The following is a 13,691-nucleotide window of genomic DNA, read 5'->3' as shown; positions in this document are numbered from 1 at the left end:
ATGTTTTTAACATATCATTTCATAACGTGCGATTCATACAACCATTATCTCAATGGTCACACAAAACAATCTAAACATATCACATCACAATATATCATATCATAAACATATCAATTGATCACATGTCTTGTACCATAACATATTTCATATCATTTTCATATCATATCCCTATATATATATATATATATATATATATATATATATATCTGTTCTTCACATGTCGTATCATAATCATATCATATCGTAAACAATTCGTGGTCATATCTTTCCCTAACTTATCATAGCCTTAACGTCCTTAGACATATCACAGTCGTATCGTTACCTGAACGTACCTTCGTCATAATGTTCCAGAAACGCATCCTAACACTATCGTTCTATCAATCTATCACACACCTATCTCTTTCTACCCATAACCTAACCGTATTCTTTTATCAATCTCTCAAATCTATATCACTTCGATATGTAACCTAATCTTAATGTTTCGTGAACGTATCTTACTCCTATCGTTATATTTCGTTTTGTGCATCCTTCTCTTATCCTACCTCAAACATATCATTGAACACATCGTACTGTAATTATTATTATACCATTCACATTTTATAACATATACATAACATAACATAAGCATATTGATTCACAAATAATTCACACATATCAGTATATATGACACGTGCAGAACAATGGGCACGTGTCAACATCAAATATAATCATGCCGGTAGTAAGATCACTTACCTGATTAGCTTAGGCTGGTGTCACCAAAATATCCTTAATGAAAGTTCAATTATGTCCTTTGAAATCCAAGTCAACCTAGGTGAGCTCATGACATCAATTTCAAGTTTGAACTCTATAAAATTATTTCTCTAATTTACCTTTTATATATATATATATATATATATATATATATATATATATATATATATATATATATATGCTATTTTCACTAAATATCTTATTTTCTATTCTTACTTCGAGGGAATATATTGTTAGTAGACAGACAAAATTGAATAGAGTTCCTTCCCCTCGGATATTTTCCGTTTTATTTTTAAATTCTGTTCACCAATCTTTCCTCAGTCTTCCCTCCTCAATAATTATTTTCAATTTTCATCCTATAAACAAATTTTATTTGACAATTTTAATCGATTGGCTACTAATGCTACATATTTATAGAACTCCTAACTAAAATTTTATTGATTCTAACCACATTTTCTCTAACTTAAAATTGTAACAAAAATCTAATTAATTGAAGATGAGATCTGATTCTTACCGATCTTCTAAAATATTAGAGAAAGGAAAGAAGATCTGATCCTAAAATATTGGATAAAGGAAGGAAGATCTAATTCTAATGTAAGGATAAATATAAAAGAAAGGAAAATAGATAGGATTTAACGTAATAACATACCATAATCTCTCCAATAAATCTGCATCATATTTGCCTCTAGTTTGGTGAAAGTCAATTTACTTTTTTCAAATCTGACATTTTTTCTGTCTATTTTTGTACTAGCTGTGATATTGTGTGTGGGATGAGAGGTTATTGGGGAGAGATGAATAAGTTTTTATTATTTTTTTTTAAAAAAAGTTTTTTAGTTATTTATTTATTGATTATTATTATTATTATTATTTTCAGGTTTTTTTTATAATTATTTTTATTTGTTTATTTCTTTATTATTATTATTATTATTATTTTGGGCTATTACACTTACGTGTTTCAAAGAGTCTTTAAATCAACATAACCAAATATTAAATAAAAAAGTAAAAAAATTTAAATGCAACTATCCTATGCATGTGTCATGGAATTTACGTGATGTCATCGTTAGTCGTGGAGGAGTGTCTTGCCTCTACTTGAATATAGAACGTGAGTATTTTAAGAAATACTCATGTAAGTGACCCTACTATTGGGGTAAGATGCAAACACATGCAATCATGAAAGAGAACTATCATTTAAAATCGTACTCTCTTAGATAACTATCCTAAGCGGTTCATTGGATGTGTATTTACTATTCTATGCATGGCTCATGCATGCGAGTATGGACCCACCAGTCGGTTCACATACCTTCTGGGCTCCTTTTCTTGTCAGACTAGCATTCTTTGGTACTATTGTCGGATACCCGGTAAGAGTAGTGATTGTCGTATCATCATGTTAAACCTGACGATCATTTTCATTATCATTACGTACGCACTTGTACTCATCATAAGGGGAAAAATATCCCGATGCATGTCACTACAATAATGCATGAGGTCCCAACATTTTCATATTTAATTAAATCATGTAAGACAACCCCTTCTCTTTTCCTTCGTATTGTATCATTTTACGACATAGCCCTTAAAATATATTTTGGGGTTGTGTATTGTGTCAACACATTTTTACTGTGCATCATTCATGTCATATATTGTGTTATATCATATCATGCACATAACATATCCTTCAACATACAATATCATGCATGCGCGTATCATATCATAAATCATATCATAACATATCATAACATGTATCATATCATCAAACATATCATATCATAAATTGACATATGATGTCATAGTCATATCATATCACAGACGTATCATTTCATAAACATCTCACACATATCAAATCATAGTCATATCACATTACAGACATATCATTTCGTAAAGATATCATACATATCAAACACATCATACATGCAGTGCCACAGAGCACGTGTCAATATACAAATTTCTAACCATGTCGATAGTAAGACCACTTACTTGGTTGGCCTTGGCCAAAGCTACTACGTCCCTTAATGCTAGCTTAACGCTGCTCTTTGAAATTTAATTCTATCTAAGGAGTTCCACAATTATAAACTAGCATTCTACTCTTAGAATTAGGTCACCACAGAAAATAATTTAAACTAGACGATAAAAATTTAAACCCCACAATTATAAACTAGCATTCTACTCCTGGAATTGGGTCACCACAGAAAATAATTTAAACCAGACGATAAAAATTTAAACCAGCTAAAAGGTAGTCATACCAACTTTAAATACTTCCGAAGAGTTGAAACTAGTAGGAAAGGGCTCGAGCGTATTAAACCCAAGTCGGGTCAGCCAAAATACTTGTCTAGAATCGTCAGAAAATGTATTCACCGACTGACTTCGAACCATTAAGTGAGATGATGAAATGAAGTAAAGGACCTCCTTCTACAATGGAGTCCAAAACTCCTCACTTCTCAACTTCAGCAATAAGGGACAAATTTCGTGTTCCTTTCCTTTCCTTTTATTTTCTTTTTTTTTTTTTTAAATTTTTTTGTTATTACATCAGCGATCATGACACTAGATTTTTACTAACCTAAAGTCACTGCTGTATACCTAACTTAACCATTTTATGCGGAAATAATCATTTGAAACAAATCATAAAACATTGAAAATAATCATTTGAAACAAATCATAAAACATTGTTATGAACTTACATGTTAATAAAATGTCTTTAAAACAAATCAATGAAAAAATTAAAATAGACATAAGTAAAAATAAAACAGAAATACCATATTCTTATCTATAGTCTACGAAATTAAATACAACTATCTTATGCACGTGTCATGATCTTTAAAGTTGCGATGCCACCGTCAACCGTGCAGGGAGCATTGCCTTTACCTGAAAAAAATAAAAATAAAAGTAACACGTGGCTTGATTATTTTAAGACATACTCAATAAATGACCATCAGGCTAGCATTCTCAGTCGACTATTTTCCTGATCGAGCTGGCATTCTCTGATGCTCTTGTCGGACACCTTGTAGGAATAGTGACCATCGTATTAGATTCACAGGATTTATCCACTTACTCATTTTTACTATTTCTTATTTTTCAAGGATACCAACTCAAGTATAAAGTAAAAAAAATGAAGTCCAAGTAAGAGAATTTTTGCAAGTAAGTCTTGGCAAATCTAGGGAATTGCAAGTAAGTCCATTACTAGACTCTCAGCTAGCTGGCTTAAGACTTTCTGTAGGTTTGGATCCTCTCGTTGGGAGGTAACCATTCTTTGCCTAAGTGTAGGTTGCACTGTAAGTCGGGCCAGTTGTGCCATGACTCTCTCGGTCGCTACAACTATGATGGCTCCATCAAATTTTCTTTGTACCCTTACTTCCCTCGTAATGAGGGCCGAAGAGTGGGCCACCTTTCTACTCAAAGCGTCTGCGACCACATTTGCTTTTTCAGGGTGGTACTGGATATCTACATCGTAGTCCTTCACCAATTCTAACCACCTTCTCTGTCTCATATTTAACTCTTTCTGGGTGAAGAAATATTTAAAATCTTGTGGTCGGTTAAACTTTGAATTTTCTCTCCATACAGGTAGTGTCACCAAATTTTCAGCGCGAACACTACAACGGCCAACTCCAGATCGTGGGTAGGGTAATTATCTTCGTATTCTTTTAGTTGACGGGACGCGTATGCAACAACTTTAACGTGTTGCATTAACATCCTAGTCCATTCTTTGAAGGCATCACTATAGATTACGTACTCTTCTGAGATCTTGGGAACCGTGAATACCGAGACGGTTACCAATCTCTATTTTAGGTTTTGGAAGCTTGCTTCACAAGCATCATTTCATATAAATGTTACCCCTTTTCTCGTTAGCTGTGTCAAAGGCGAGGCTATTCTAGAGAAGTCCTACACGAACCTTCAATAGTATCTCGCTAGTCCCAAGAAACTCTGTACTGATGTTACCGAAGTTGGGCGTTCCTACTTCGTGACCGCTTTGACCTTAGTAGGATCTACGGATATTCCACCCTTTGTCGCCACGTATCCTAAGAAAGAGACTTATCGTAACCAAAATTCACACTTTGAAAACTTGGCATACAACTTGTTCTCTCTTAGGGTGGCTAGGACTTTTTAGAGGTGTTCCTGGTATTCCAAGTCTGTTTTTAGTACACTAGGATGTCATCAATGAGCACGATCACAAAAGTGTCTAGACAGTCCTTGAACACTCGGTTCATTAACTCCATTAACACAGCTGAAGCATTGGTGAGGCTAAATGACATACCACGAACTTATAGCGATCATACCTTGTCCTAAATGTTGTCTTTGGTGCGTCTTTTTCTTTACTCTTTATTTAATGATAACCTGACCGCAGGTCTATCTTAGAAAATATTGTTGCTTCTCTTAGTTGATCAAATAAGTCTTCTATTCTAGGTAAAGGGTATTTGTCCTTTATGATTCTCTTATTTAACTCTTTGTAATCGATGCACAAACGCACCGATCCATTTTTCTTCTGAACAAACAACACTGGCGCACCCTAGGGGAATATGCTAGGTCGAATGAACCCTTTATCCCGTAAGTCTTGTAATTGCACCTTGAGTTCTTTCAAGTCTGCTAGCACCATGCGATAGGGTGCTTTAGAAATAGGCCCAGTTCCCGGCTCGAGTTCGATGATGAAGTCGACCGCTCGGGAAGGGGGTATTCCTGGTAGGTCATCCGAATACACATTTGGGAACTCATTTACGATGGACATGTTTTCTAGGGTCTTTTCTTTTCCTCTTACATCTACGGCACATGCTAATATAGTTCAACCGCCTTGTTGGACTATTCTCGTTGCTTTCATCATCGAGACTACCTTTGGGGTAGCCCCGACATTTGTGCCTTTAAATTTAAAGCTAGGTCCCACCGATGGTGAGAATATCACTTTTTTATTTTTGCGACATTCTATAATATCATGGGTTGCAGCTAGTCAATCCATGCCTAGTACTACGTCGAAGTCGGTCATCTTTACTACTATTAGGACTACGCTTAGAGTTTGGTCGGCTACTATTGCTTGGTCATTCTTTTCTCTATCCTTAGTTACTACGTCTACCCTCTCAGGGCTACTTGCCGACCATACATACAATAAGGGTTCTAATTCAAATCCTGTCTCTGATCCCTCTCGAGGTGGGCTCTCTTCAGCCTCACCTCGTCCTCTATCTCTAATAGGAGGTAGTCCCTTTCCTCGTCTTACTCTTTCGCATGGTCTAGGCAGCATGGTTCTAGAAACCAAGATATCATCTCTTAAATCTAAGGCTCATTACCTATGAAATTATGCTATGCACCACATCTACTAAGCTCACATCATATTGCAAACAAAATCACTCATCATGCAACACATCACATCATGCTCTTAAATAAATACGTGAAATATCAAAACAATTTCAGTAACATTAACATAAAGATGCATGCGAGTTTGAAAACGTTTCTCCTTTCTTATCTTGTGCAAGGCGTACCTGACGGTGACGAGGCATCGACGTTGGGACCATGGAACGTGCCAAGCCTACATCGTAGGCTAGTCTACAGAATCTAAAACCTAGAGCTCTGATACCAACAGTAACGACCCTAAATTTCCACATACTCAAAGTCGCTACTAACGTCTCATGCTCATCTATAACGCGGAAATATAACTCTTACATGAACATAGTCAATAACGTAAACTTTCAAAAAAAACGTTTAAAACAACTTCTTCTCTGGAAAACACAGCCATGGTCTTACGTGTTTAAATATGAAATACTGAAATTTAGAGAAAACAAAAACAAATACAAAATAATTTAAAACAATGAAATGCAAAACAACCTATTCTAACTTAAGACTAGAAATTTAAATATGAATCTACCCTATGCACGTGCCACAGTCTCTGCTCGCGATGCCGCCGTCCTCCGTACAAGTGCGCCTTGCCTTTACCTGAAAAATGATGTGGCACACGGCCTGAGTATTTCAAAGAATACTCAGTAAGTTGCCCCGCTATAGGGGCCATGCAAATGCAAACACATGCAATCATGATTTAGGGACCTATCTCTAATCATCTTAGGGGTGGCCTCTAGTCTCGGACAAATTGGATGTGTAGTACTTCCCTACACACGACTCACACGTGCGAGTGTGAGTCCCCAGGGCGCTCGCACACCCCCTGGACCCTCTAGTCAAGCTAATCTGTAGCGACGTCCGGAGGTCAGCGGAACCCCATAGTGTCATGCGCCTCATGAACACCCTCATCTGTGTGCTTTCGCACCTGTGCGCATTCGCGCTCATCATAAGGTGCGCGTCCGCACTCATCGTCTCTAGGGGAAGTAGCCCTATGCTTATGAACATACAAAATGCATGAGGTCCCTCTAAATTCATCGTAATGTCTCTTCTGACACAACCCTCTAGTTTCATCTCTTTGTTACTCTAGGTAACGCATACTCGTGGATATTTATATTAATATCATTTTCATGCTATTAGGGTTGTGTCCTACGTCGATCTAACGACATGATGCAATATGGCACTCATCATCATCTAGCATGCTCAATATGGAAAACATCATCATATTAAGGTAAAAATCATGCAATCATCATGCTCATCATAATGCCACAACGTGCGTCAAACATATCAAGCGTCACTCAACAAAATATGTATATACCACACATATCATCAAGCATCATAATCCACACATCATCATAACTCATACAATTATTTAGCCTATCCTATAGTAAGGCCACTTACTTGGTTGGCCTTGACCGAAGTACTCCCTAAATAGCTAAACGTAAGCTCCCGTTCCGTGAGAGCTGCTTCCTACGTCGCCGGGATTTGTTTCCTATCACACCGTTCACCACTTTCCGTTAGTATTTCACAATTAATTTACCTATAATTTAATAAATATGAAATACGACTCTAAAACGGCCTCGGATACCTTAATCGGGGCCGAAAACAGATCCGGGAGGGTCGAAACAGTGGAAACTTGGCTGAAAACAGGTGAGCCGAGCCGAAGAGCCGCTGGAGGAGCCGCCGGAGCGTCACCGGAGGGAGTCGAGCCGTTTGCGTCGAGCCGAGCCGAGGGACTGCCTACGCCGCTGTGTGACACGTGGCGGCAATAGAGAGAGCCACGTCGAGCGGTAGTGTCGGGTCGAAGCGTGGGTCGCAGTCCGACTCAATTGGACCGTGGGTCTAGTCTGGGTTGATTCAACTGAACCGTAGCTTCTGGGCTGGTTTGAGGTTTGGGCCGCTGTAGTTGGGCTGGGCCGAAGGCAGAGGCCAAGGGAGGAATGGGCTGGCTCTCTCAGGTTTTGGGTTCGGGTTGACCCGAATCCGTGGATCTCGTCTTCCTTACCCGACTTCGGCCGATTTTCCGGCGAGCTTTCTCTCTCTTTCCCACGGCGTTTCCGTTGCCAATTTCGGTCCTCTTTCTTCCCTTTTCCTCTTTGTTCGTCGTCGTTCTTCTTTCTTTTCTGGGAGTTTTGCGGTCTAGAAGCTCCTAAAAGCCACAGATCTAAGAACGATTAAGAAAACCTAATTTTCCGACCTCGGTTACCGACGACGACGCTTACGAAATAACACAAAACGCACCCTGAGTTATTATGCTTTCGTTAGGGATCCTTCTCATGGTGGTAACAGGTCGTTTGGTGTCGGTTTGAGGGCTCGTCGGAGAAACTGGACACTCGCTGACGTTTGTCTGAAATCTCTCTCTCTCTCTCTCTCGAAATTTTCTATCTTTTCTCCCTTTGCAGGTGTTCTGAAGATGCTGGGTGTCGTGGGCTGAGGGCTGGGCGTGTTGTGGCCGTCGTTTCGCGTGGGTTCCGCGAAACTCGGCGGGGTTTTCCGGCGACTAAGTTTTTTTTTTTTTTTTTTCTTATTTTCTCGTTTTCTCGTTTTCCTCTTTTATTTATTTATTTATTATATATATTATTTTTTTTCTTTCTTTCCCGGGTCGTTACACTGATGCTCTTGTTGGACACCTTGTAGGCACTGATGCTCTTGTTGGACACCTTGTAGGAATAGTGACCATCGTATTAGATTCATAGGGATTTATCCACTTACTCATTTTTACTATTTCTTATTTTTCAAGGATACCAACTCAAGTATAGAGTAAAAAAAATGAAGTCCAAGTAAGAGAATTTTTGCAAGTAAGTCTTGGCAATTCTAGGAATTGAACCCCGATCAATATCATGGGAGGGTACTATGACATCACTACACTAGAGGTGCGTCATTGACTTTTTCTTAGCTTTTTATCAATACTTTTTATAAATTAAAAATAAAGATATTACATTAATGGATTAATACTTTTAAAATCAATAAATAATATGTTTTTTTTTTTAAGTTATATATTATTGAAATTGAAAAAATACTTTGAAGAAAATATATTTAAATAAAGACGGTCTCCAAATACCAACACATGTCTTTTCTGTTTTGTTCTCACATGTTTTTTTTAAGAAAATTCTTTGAAAGTCATTCAACGTAAAAGTACTTCAAGCAAAAAACACTTAATGTGATACCCGAGTAAAAAAAAAATGGTCTATGAATGAACTGAGACCACATCGAAATGAGAGAGTTTCTAAGGATAGGATGATTAAGAAAGATTTAAAAGAATTAAAAATTATAATCTATAATAACAAGAAATATAGACATATGCGCACTTATGTGCAGAAGATCTTAAGTCTTCCCGACCTCTCGAGCAAACCAGCTAATTTTATCCATCAAATTAAATTTTGCTAAACTAAATTTAAATTAATTAAATAAATATTGAAAATAAGTATCAATACTAAATTTGCTTTACTAGAGATATTTTACTTTGCACCGGATTCATAGAATGATAATTTTGTCTTATCAGCTAGACAATGAAGGGTCACGGTAAGAACGATTATTTTAGAAAAGCATATGTGATTAGGTATTAAGTGATCATTTCGAAGGCACGACCGATGCCTTATATGGTTTAGAGTTGTTGGTCTTCCACGTTATAGGAGGAAGTTGGAAAGAATGGGTTGTCGAGACCCAAGTTGGTTTCTAGTATAAACATTATTCTAGTAATCATTTATAACATGCTTACATCACAGACAAGCAGTCACAATATACAATAAACATTCAATATCATCAAAGCTCATTTAAAAATACTAAGCTCTTAATTAGGTAAACAACATACTCACATGTTGTAAACAAGTTAAGAACTAGTTCAAAGATCAATATGCTACTTACCTGGTTTCGAATCCCTTTTTCTCTTGAATGTACGTTTAATAGGGTATTTTAAAACAATTTCCTCCAATCAGATCTATATTTCACAATTTTCAAGGTAAGTATAGGTCAAACTAGATAGAACAGGTCAAAACGAATCAAACGGGACAAACTGGAAGCTGAAATGAGGTCTCACGCGCCCTCACACTCTCAGCGTGTTTGTCCCACGTGCCAGAAAAACGTCCAGTAGCACGCCCAGTCGTGGCTCCCCATGCTCCCTGCGTGTAGTGCACGCGCTCTATCTTCTTCCTTGCGTTTTTTTGCCATTTTCCCAACTTCCCTATTAATACCGATTATGTCCCGAAGCCATATTCCACCCCTACAGCCCGTATTTCGTCCCGACTTCCACTACAACTTTATAGATCTTCTTATTACGATTCTAACCAGCCATATTTCATAACTTATTACACAGTATAGACTAAGATATCTGGATTTAAAGATTCGGTCAAATGGGCTTTCTTAAACTTCCAACGCTGACAGTTTCCACAAGCGTTTCCCTAATCTCAAGCTTGCGCCCCCGACAACGAAATCACCAAACCATGAGGAATTTCGAAAGAGTCACCAATATCAACTCCTCTCCCTCGTGTCCTATTTTTCCTTTTTTCTCTGTTATTTGGTTTTTAATCTCACACCACAGCACTCTAACTTTTCACCTGACACATAAATCTAGTACCACCCTTCTACACCACCTCGTACTCCATCTTTCTTTCTTTTCCTTCCTCCAATCCACGTGTCCATTCCTCCTTTCTCCATGGCACTAGTAGCTTGTCTTCTTTTCTTTTCTTTAATTTCTATTAACTGATTTTGTTTTTTTTTTTTAATAATAATTATTATTATTATTAAATACAAAACCTTAATTCCAAAATACATTCTACATATGTTTTTTTATATATCTTTAGATGTAGTAGTATCATAGTACCCTCCAACGGTACTGATCGGGGTTCGATTTTCCGGATGTGCATGTCCATTTTGTTTACTCAAAAATATTATTCTAGACAGTGTTTAAGTCGTTCTATGATTCTCTTGGTAACATTTTCATTTGGAGGTAGAAAGACACTTAACCCCTCGGTTACATAGGGCTTTCATTACATGCCCTATGATTCTCACAAGGGAGCGCATCTAGTGTAGTGGTATCATAGTACCCTCCCACGATACTAACGGGGTTCGATTCCCTGGATGCGCATGAACATTTTGTTTTATCAAAAGATTCTCATTTTAAAAGATTCTTGGTAACCTTTTCATTTGTAGGTAGAAAGGCACTTAACCCCTCGGTTACATAGTGCTTTCATTACATGCGCTATGATTCTCATAAGGGAGCAGATCTAGTGTAGTGGTATCATAGTACCCTCCCACGATACTGATGAGGTTTGATTCCCCGGATGCGCATGTGCATTTTGTTTAATCAAAAATATTATTCTCAATAGTGTTTAACTTGGCCTATGATTCTCATTTTAAAACATTCTTGGTAACATTTTCATTTGTATGTCGAAAGGCACTTAACCCCTCGGTTACATAGTGCTTTCATTACATGAGCTATGTTTCTTACAAGGGAGCGCATCTAGTGTAGTGGTATCATAGTACCCTCCCACGGTACTGACCGGGACTCGATTCCCCAGATGCCCATGTCCATTTTGGTTACTCAAAAATATTGTTCTCGACAGTGTTTAAGTCGGCCTAGGGTTCTCATTTTTAAAGATACTTGGTAACCTTTTCATTTGTATGTTGAAAGGCACTTAACCCTCGGTTACATAGGGCTTTCATTACATGGGCTAAGAAGAAGCCCATCCAGTGAGTATCATAGTACTCTCCCACTTTTTAAGTGTCATCCAAGTATTCTAATTTTAAAAGATTTTTGGTAGCCTTTTAATTTGGATGTCTATTTTTGGTAGCCTTTTCATTTGTAGGTCGAAGGAACTTAACCCCTCAGTTACATACCGCTTTCATTACATGGGCTAAGATTCTAACAAGGGAGCGCATCTAGTGTAGTTATATCATAGTACCCTCCCACGGTACTGACCGGGGTTTGATTCTCCAAATGCGCAAGTCCATTTTGTTTACTCGAAATATTCATCTCAACAGTGTTTACGTCGGCCTATGATTCTCATTTTAAAATATTCTTGGAAACCTTTTCATTTGAATGTCGAAAGGCATTTCACCCCTCGGTTACATAGGGCTTTCATTACCTGAGCTATGATTCTTACAAGGTAGCGCATCTAGTGTAATGGTATCATAGTACCCTCCCACGATACTGACTAGGTTTCGATTCCCCGAATGTGCATGTCCATTTTGTTTACTCGAAAATATTGTTCTCAACAATGTTTATGTCGGCCTAGGGTTCTCATTTTAAAAGATTCTTGGTAACCTTTTAATTTGTATATCGAAACGTACTTAACCCCTAGGTTACATAAGTCTTTCATTACATGATCTAAGATTCTAATAAGAGAGTGCATTTAGTGTAGTGGTATTGTAGTACCCTCCCATGGTACTAACTAGGGTTTGATTCCCTAGCTGCGCATATGCATCCATTTTGTTTACTCGAAAATATTGCTCTCGACAGTGTTTAAGTCGGTCTAGGAATCTCATGGCAAAAGATTATTGGTAACCTTTTCATTTGTATGTATGTCAAAAGGCACTTAACCTCTCGGTTACATAGGGCTTTCTTTACATGGGCTAAGATTCTTACAAGGGAGCGCATCAAGTATGGTAGTATCATAGTACCCTCCCAGGGTCCTGACTGGGGTTCGATTCCCCGGATGCGCATGGTCCATTTTGTATACTGTTGAAGTCGGTCTACGAATCTCATGGCAAAAGAATCTTTGCAACCTTTTCATTTGTATAATAAAATGCACTTAACCCCTCGGTTACATAGGGCTTTCTTTACATGGGCAAAGATTCTTACAAGGGAGCGCATCTAGTGTAGTGGTATCATAGTACCTTCTTTACATGGGCAAAGATTCTTACAAGGGATCGTATCTAGTGTAGTGGTATCATAGTACCCTTCCACCCTTCCACGGTGCTGACCAGAGGTTCTCTTCCCCGGATGCGAATGTCCATTTTGTTTACTCGAAATTATTCTCGATAGTGTTTAAGTCGGTCTAGACATCTCATGGCAAAATATTATTGGTAACCTTTATATTTGTATGTTAAAAGGCACCTGACCCCTTGGTTACATAGGGCTTTCATTACATGGGTTAAGATTCTTATAACGGAGCGCATCTAGTGTAGTGGTACCATAGTACGTACCCTCCCACGGTACTGACCGGGGTTCGATTCATCGGATGCGCATGTCCATTTTGTATACTCGACAGTGTTTAAGTCGGTCTAGGAATCTCATAGCAAAAGACTAACCTTTTCATTTGTATGTCAAAAGGCACTTAACCGCTCTGTTACATAGGGATTTCTTTACTAGGGCTAAGATTCTTACAAGAATGCGCGTGTTTAAGTCAGTCTAGGAATCTCATGGCAAAAGATTCTTGGTAACCTTTTCATTTGTATGTCAAAAGGCACCCAACCCCTCGGTTACAAAGGGCTTTCATTACATAGGCTAAGATTTTTTACAAGGGAGTGAATCTAGTGTAATGGTATCATAGCACCCTCCCACGGTACAGACCGGGGTTCGAATCCCCGGATGCGCATGTCAACTTTGATTACTCAAAAATATTGTTTTCGACAGTGTTTACGTCAGTCTAGGAATCTCATGGCAAAAATTCTTGGTAACCTTTTCATTTGTATGTCAAAAG

This window comes from Cucurbita pepo, chromosome 18 (genome assembly GCF_057944985.1).
Source record: "Cucurbita pepo subsp. pepo isolate OVF chromosome 18, ASM5794498v1, whole genome shotgun sequence".
NCBI lineage: Eukaryota > Viridiplantae > Streptophyta > Magnoliopsida > Cucurbitales > Cucurbitaceae > Cucurbita > Cucurbita pepo.
Note: the sequence above shows the minus strand (reverse complement) of the source record.